This window comes from Xenopus tropicalis, chromosome 5, assembly GCF_000004195.4.
Source record: "Xenopus tropicalis strain Nigerian chromosome 5, UCB_Xtro_10.0, whole genome shotgun sequence".
Classification (NCBI taxonomy): domain Eukaryota; kingdom Metazoa; phylum Chordata; class Amphibia; order Anura; family Pipidae; genus Xenopus; species Xenopus tropicalis.
The window spans coordinates 2,322,384-2,328,916 of NC_030681.2; the positions used below are offsets into that span (position 1 = coordinate 2,322,384).

The window sequence follows — 6,533 nt, forward strand, 5'->3', positions numbered from 1 at the left end:
GGGTAACTGGAACCCTAGCAATCAGATAACCCTTTTAAAATGATTAAAATTTGAATTTGGGCAACTTGGCCTCAGATCCTCTAGGAACATTCCCCTGGGTTAGTGACTCCAGTCTCCGTCTCTTGGGCTGCTCTCTTTCCCACGGTCACTAAGCATATATTAATCCACTATACATGGAATCCCCCTGCCCTGGCACAGCGCCCATACACAGCCTGTATAATCCCCCTGCCCTGGCACAGCGCCCATACACAGCCTGTATAATACCCCTGCCCTGGCACAGCGCCCATACACAGCCTGTATAATACCCCTGCCCTGGCACAGCGCCCATACACAGCCTGTATAATCCCCCTGCCCTGGCACAGCGCCCATACACAGCCTGTATAATACCCCTGCCCTGGCACAGCGCCCATACACAGCCTGTATAATACCCCTGCCCTGGCACAGCGCCCATACACAGCCTGTATAATACCCCTGCCCTGGCACAGCGCCCATACACAGCCTGTATAATACCCCTGCCCTGGCACAGCGCCCATACACAGCCTGTATAATACCCCTGCCCTGGCACAGCGCCCATACACAGCCTGTATAATACCCCTGCCCTGGCACAGCGCCCATACACAGCCTGTATAATACCCCTGCCCTGGCACAGCGCCCATACACAGCCTGTATAATACCCCTGCCCAGCGCCCATACACAGCCTGTATAATACCCCTGCCCTGGCACAGCGCCCATACACAGTCTGTATAATGTCACTATATAGATATATATATATATATATGGGGGGGATAGAAGACACACAATAATAAATATAGTAGTATATTATAGTATAAAATAATAAGTATCGGCCCTGAGACAAATACCCGCCGGACTCACCCACACACGGAGATCGGAAAGTTCCTACTATTGGGATTGATCCGAGGAGATTGCCACGAGTGTGTATTTTTCCCTGAGTGACTCCGCCCCTCACCCACCCCCGGCCTCTCATTGGCTGCTCCGCCTCATTCTCCCGCCACCTGCTACTAGCCCCTCCCCCGAGCACATGGTACATCTTCTTAGTTCCGCCCATTACCCGGACCTGGGGGTATAACGGGTCTGAGTGGGGCATCTCTATTAATTCTATATGGGTTGGTGTCGGGGCAATTGACTATGGGTGGGGCGGGTGGTCTATAGAGTTCAGTATGGGGGGGCAAATTTTGTGGGATGTATATGGGTAGGGGTAGGTGCCCAATGTCAGTATATTATGGGGAAGGGAGGGGTAGGTGCCCAATGTCGGTATATTATGGGGAAGGGAGGGGTAGGCGCCCAATGTCGGTATATTATGGGGAAGGGAGGGGTAGGCGCCCAATGTCGGTATATTATGGGGAAGGGAGGGGTAGGTGCCCAATGTCGGTATATTATGGGGAAGGGAGGGGTAGGTGCCCAATGTCGGTATATTATGGGGAAGGGAGGGGTAGGTGCCCAATGTCGGTATATTATGGGGAAGGGAGGGGTAGGTGCCCAATGTCGGTATATTATGGGGAAGGGAGGGGTAGGTGCCCAATGTCGGTATATTATGGGGAAGGGAGGGGTAGGTGCCCAATGTCGGTATATTATGGGGAAGGGAGGGGTAGGTGCCCAATGTCGGTATATTATGGGGAAGGGAGGGGTAGGTGCCCAATGTCAGTATATTATGGGGAAGGACTGATGGTCACTATTTACCCCTGTAGGAATAACTTACCTCTTCGTTACATTGGACATTGCAGTTAGACATTAGGGTGGGTGGGGCAGTGAGGGGCGGGGACAGATGTGAGGCTGGGGTGCCAGATAAGGGGAGACTATGGGTGCTGGGCCCCTGGGGGTGTCTCACTGTAGATCATTTCCAGCGCCCACATACTGTCTGGTAATTGAGTGTATCCCTGCTCTGTACAACTACATATCCCATCATGCCCCATGGGAAAGTCAGGCACAGAAGCACTAGGAGTATCAGGGCATTGGAGAAATACACACCAGCTTGAAGCAGTTGCAGTTGGTCTTCCTTAATGTTTGGGACTGATTTTGTCTTTCTGTTCTGCTTTCCTGCAAAGCGAAACCTGCGGTTCCTCGGGTCTAGTGACCCCGGCAACAGAGTCACTTCAGCTGGGCTATTCTAGGGCAAAGGGTAAGTGTTTTGTAACTAACAGTTATCTGGTTGCTAAGGTCCCCCTTACCCTAGCTACCAGGCAGATATGGGGGGGCAATGTAGGTTGCTAAACTCCATCAGTGTGTATATAGGGGGGCAGTGCCACTCAGGTAAGTGTCTGTGCCCCAGATAAGTGCAGGAGTACCCAGCATGCACCAGGGCTGGGGCTGATAAGGAGCTGCTTATTGTGCGGGGCAGGAACCCCTGTGCTGGGGCAGATAAGGCTCATACGTAATCCCGGGCTATGGGCAATGACTGATATACCCTGTGTGCTTATGTGCGGGGGGCGGAGCTTGGGGTGGGTTTGGATTATTTGCCCATTTCCAAACTTACTTTGTTATATTTATTGTCAGTACTCCAAAGCCCTGCCAGGAAGGGGTTAAAGGGGATCATGGGGCTGATAAATAGGAATATCCATTCCCTCATGGGGGGGGGGGGGGCTTGCCTGATCCAACGCAAGGAGCTGAGTGTGGCATAATGTTTTATACTCTACATGTACAGAGTGGGGGGGAAAACCCCAAGCCGAGGGAGTCACCGCTCAGGATATTAAACCACTAATGCGATTCTGCCAGGGGGGCTGCTCTCTACAGAGAATTACAACCCCTATAGAATAACTGCTGTGCCATAGACTCAGTGTAGGGCAGTGCCAGCGCATATGGGCACTTGGCGTGGAGACCTTATGTAATAAAAGGCACTAAGTGTGCCCAGTAACCCTTGGCAACCAATCAGCAGGTAGCATTTACTGGTCACCTGTTTAAAAACAAACATTATTTTGGTTGCTATTGGTTACTGGGCAAACTTAGTGCTTTTGATTACATTTGGGGGTATGTATACAGAGAAGGGGGGCTGCTGTACATGCAAACTCATACGGCAGCTCTATGCACTGTATTGGGGGGCAGGGGACCCTTGTAATGAACATCAGGAAACATACAAAATGAGACTAAATAACTCAATTGCCCTCCACAGCGACTCCGCATAATGCAGGGGGGGGTAAATATAAAAGGACCCCCTCATACAGTGAGTAAGATCATGGGGGGGGCTGCTATATTGCAGAATTAGCTTTTCACCCCAATTATTGCTCTCAGGTAAGATGCACAGGGGTATCTATATAGGGGTATATATACAGGGGTATATATATGGGGGTATCTATACAGGGGTATACTGTATATATATGGGGGTATATATATAGGGATATATATATATAGGGGTATCTATACAGGGGAATATATATATAGGGGTATATATATGGGGGTATCTATACAGGGTTATATATATAGGGGTATATACAGGGGTATATATATGGGGGTATCTATACAGGGGTATATATATACAGGGGTATATATATAGGGGTATCTATATGGGGGTATATATAGGGGTATCAATACAGGGATATATATGGGGGTATATATATGGGGGTATCTATACGGGGGTATATATAGGGGTATCTATACAGGGGTATATATACAGGGGTATATATACAGGGGTATATACAGGCAGTGACTCGGCCGTGTCCCTTCCCGCAGCAGCTGCTACACAAGTGCCCTGTGAGGGATAATATAATGTTCTGATTTATTGGCTGCCAACTGTGCCCTCCTGGCTGCGCCCCAACAGCGCTTGGCACCGGCTCATCCCCAGCCTGTTTGTCTTGGCACCGCTGCTGTTTCTCTGCTTATAAACACGCGTGTAGCAGGCGTGTGACTCCCAGCAGCGCCTCTTTGTAATATCCCAGAGCAGCAGCGCCTCCCAGTAACACTTACCCTCTGGGCCCGAGGCCTCCGTGCCCCCCGGGAGTCTGCCAGGAACTGCCCTATCCTTTACCCTGGGATCTGTGGGCATCAGGCGCCCTGGCACCTTGCACTGATAGATAGATAGATAGATAGATAGATAGATAGATAGATAGATAGATAGATGATAGATAGATGATAAAAGGAGAGATAGAGAAAGAGATAGATGATAACAGAATATATAGCTATATAGATAGATATTAAAAGGATTAATAGATAGATGATAGACAGATATTGTAGCACCCCCCTCCCTATAGTACTTGCTTGCTGAGGCAGCAGCCTGACCGCAACTGGGGGTTCAGGGGAGACTGTGCCACAAACAGGGCACCGGGGTGGCACTATAGGCTCCCTGGCACTGCGCTACCATTAGCACCAGAGAGAAACTGGCCCTGTCCTGTGGCCCTATCCTTCCCATAACCGGAGGGCCCCAAATGATGCACAAGGTGGAACGGTACCGGGAGCCTGGGTAGAACCTGAGTATCACACGTATGTACCACACCTGTGCCCCGTGGGTAACCCCTTCATCCCCAGAGGCCAGCAAACCCGGGAGGCGCTGTGGGTTACAGGCTGCCAGTGATGCCAGGGCCTCTGGGGGCATTTGCAGATGGTACAGATCATGTTTCTGTCATCTACTCCTGCCCTGTTACTGGCACAGTGCCCCCTCCGCCCACTCCCACTGGCTTTTTACTTGATCTGGAGTCTGTAATTCCCCCCCAATCTGCCACATATTCTACAACCTCCCCCCATGTCTCTCCTCATTCAGTAAAGATCAGCAGAGACTTCCCAACCCACCCCATGATTTTGCCCAATTTATAACCAATTTGCCAATAGGAGTCTGTACTTCCTGCTCCTGGGCTGCTCTCTTTCCCATGGTCAGACAGGAACCTCCCCCTGGGTAAGTGAATCCAATCTCCCCCCAGTACTTACCCAGGTACAGAGCTCTGATTCTCTGTAATTCCTGCTCCTGGGCTGCTCTCTTTCCCATGGTCAGGCAGGAACCTCCCCCTGGGTAAGTGAATCCAATCTCCCCCCAGTACTTACCCAGGTACAGAGCTCTGATTCTCTGTACTTCCTGCTCCTGGGCTGCTCTCTTTCCCATGGTCAGGCAGGAACCTCCCCCTGGGTAAGTGAATCCAATCTCCCCCCAGTACTTACCCAGGTACAGAGCTCTGATTCTCTGTAATTCCTGCTCCTGGGCTGCTCTCTTTCCCATGGTCAGGCAGGAACCTCCCCCTGGGTAAGTGAATCAAATCTCCCCCCGGTACTTACCCAGGTACAGAGCTCTGATTCTCTGTACTTCCTGCTCCTGGGCTGCTCTCTTTCCCATGGTCAGACAGGAACCCCCCCCCCCCCTGGGTAAGTGAATCCAATCTCCCCCCAGTACTTACCCAGGTACAGAGCTCTGATTCTCTGTACTTCCTGCTCCTGGGCTGCTCTCTTTCCCATGGTCAGGCAGGAACCCCCCCCCCCCCGGGTAAGTGAATCCAATCTCCCCCCAGTACTTACCCAGGTACAGAGCCCTGATTCTCTGTACTTCCTGCTCCTGGGCTGCTCTCTTTCCCATGGTCAGGCAGGAACCTCCCCCTGGGTAAGTGAATCCAATCTCCCCCCAGTACTTACCCAGGTACAGAGCTCTGATTCTCTGTACTTCCTGCTCCTGGGCTGCTCTCTTTCCCATGGTCAGACAGGAACCTCCCCCCCCCCCCCCCCCCCCCGGGTAAGTGAATTTCCCCCTAGTACTTACCCAGGTAAGTATAAATCAGGGATTTGCAGCCCTCGGTGTAAGGGATAAAGCTGAGAGTAGTGTTTCAGAAATAGCTGGAGGGCTTCAGGCCGTGCATCAATTCCAATAAAAGTAGTAAAGACAGGGGCTGGGCAGCCAGCAGAGATGGCACCTACCGATAAAGATAAACGCTCAGAGAGAAGAGCAGGATAAACGCTCAGAGCTACAGGAATGGTGCCGGAATGTTCCTTGGAGGAAGAATCCCATTGCAGGGATGGGGGGGGGCAGAAGGAATTCACCTGGGGGGGAGTTTGTATTGTTCTGGGACATCAGGATGGAAAATCAGTAGGTCACTGGTTTAACCCTTACCCAACCCAATCGTGGGACACGGATAGACACTGATATTCTGAGACAATTTGCAGTTGGTCTTCATTTTTTATGTTTTGTGGTTTATCAGTTATTTAGCTTTTTTTCCAGTTTAGAATTTTAGCAGCTATCTGGTTGCTAGGGTCTCATTTACCTTAGCAACCAGGCAGTGGTTTAAATGAGAGCTTGGAATATGAATCGGAGAGGGAATAGAAATAGAAAGATAAATTCTAAAAAGTAACAATAATAATAAAATTATAAGATCACAGAGCAATAGGGTTTGGCTGCCGGGGTCAGTGACCCCCATATGAAAGAAGGGAAGTGGAAGGCAAATAATAAAAAAAACTATAACAAATAAATAATGAAGACCATGTTGCTAGAATAGAGCCCCCTATGGCAGATTAAAAGTTAATATAAAGGTGAGACGGTGGCCTCTCCGGGCAGCAGGGAGGGATTTACAAAAGAGGGGTGGGCGTGTCCCTGACAGAAGCACAGTGGGAGG

General features: G+C 50.4%; 1 protein-coding gene across 1 annotated transcript in view; it reads right to left on the reverse strand.

Annotated features, from left to right (window-relative positions):
- Positions 1 to 961, reverse strand: part of slc29a1 (solute carrier family 29 member 1 (Augustine blood group)) — a 55,729-nt gene extending 54,768 nt beyond the window's left edge. The window contains exon 1 of the mRNA XM_031901686.1: positions 874 to 961. The gene's annotated coding sequence lies outside the window, so the exon portion shown is untranslated. The remainder of the gene's footprint in view (positions 1 to 873) is intronic.
- Positions 962 to 6,533: the final 5,572 nt, after the last annotated feature.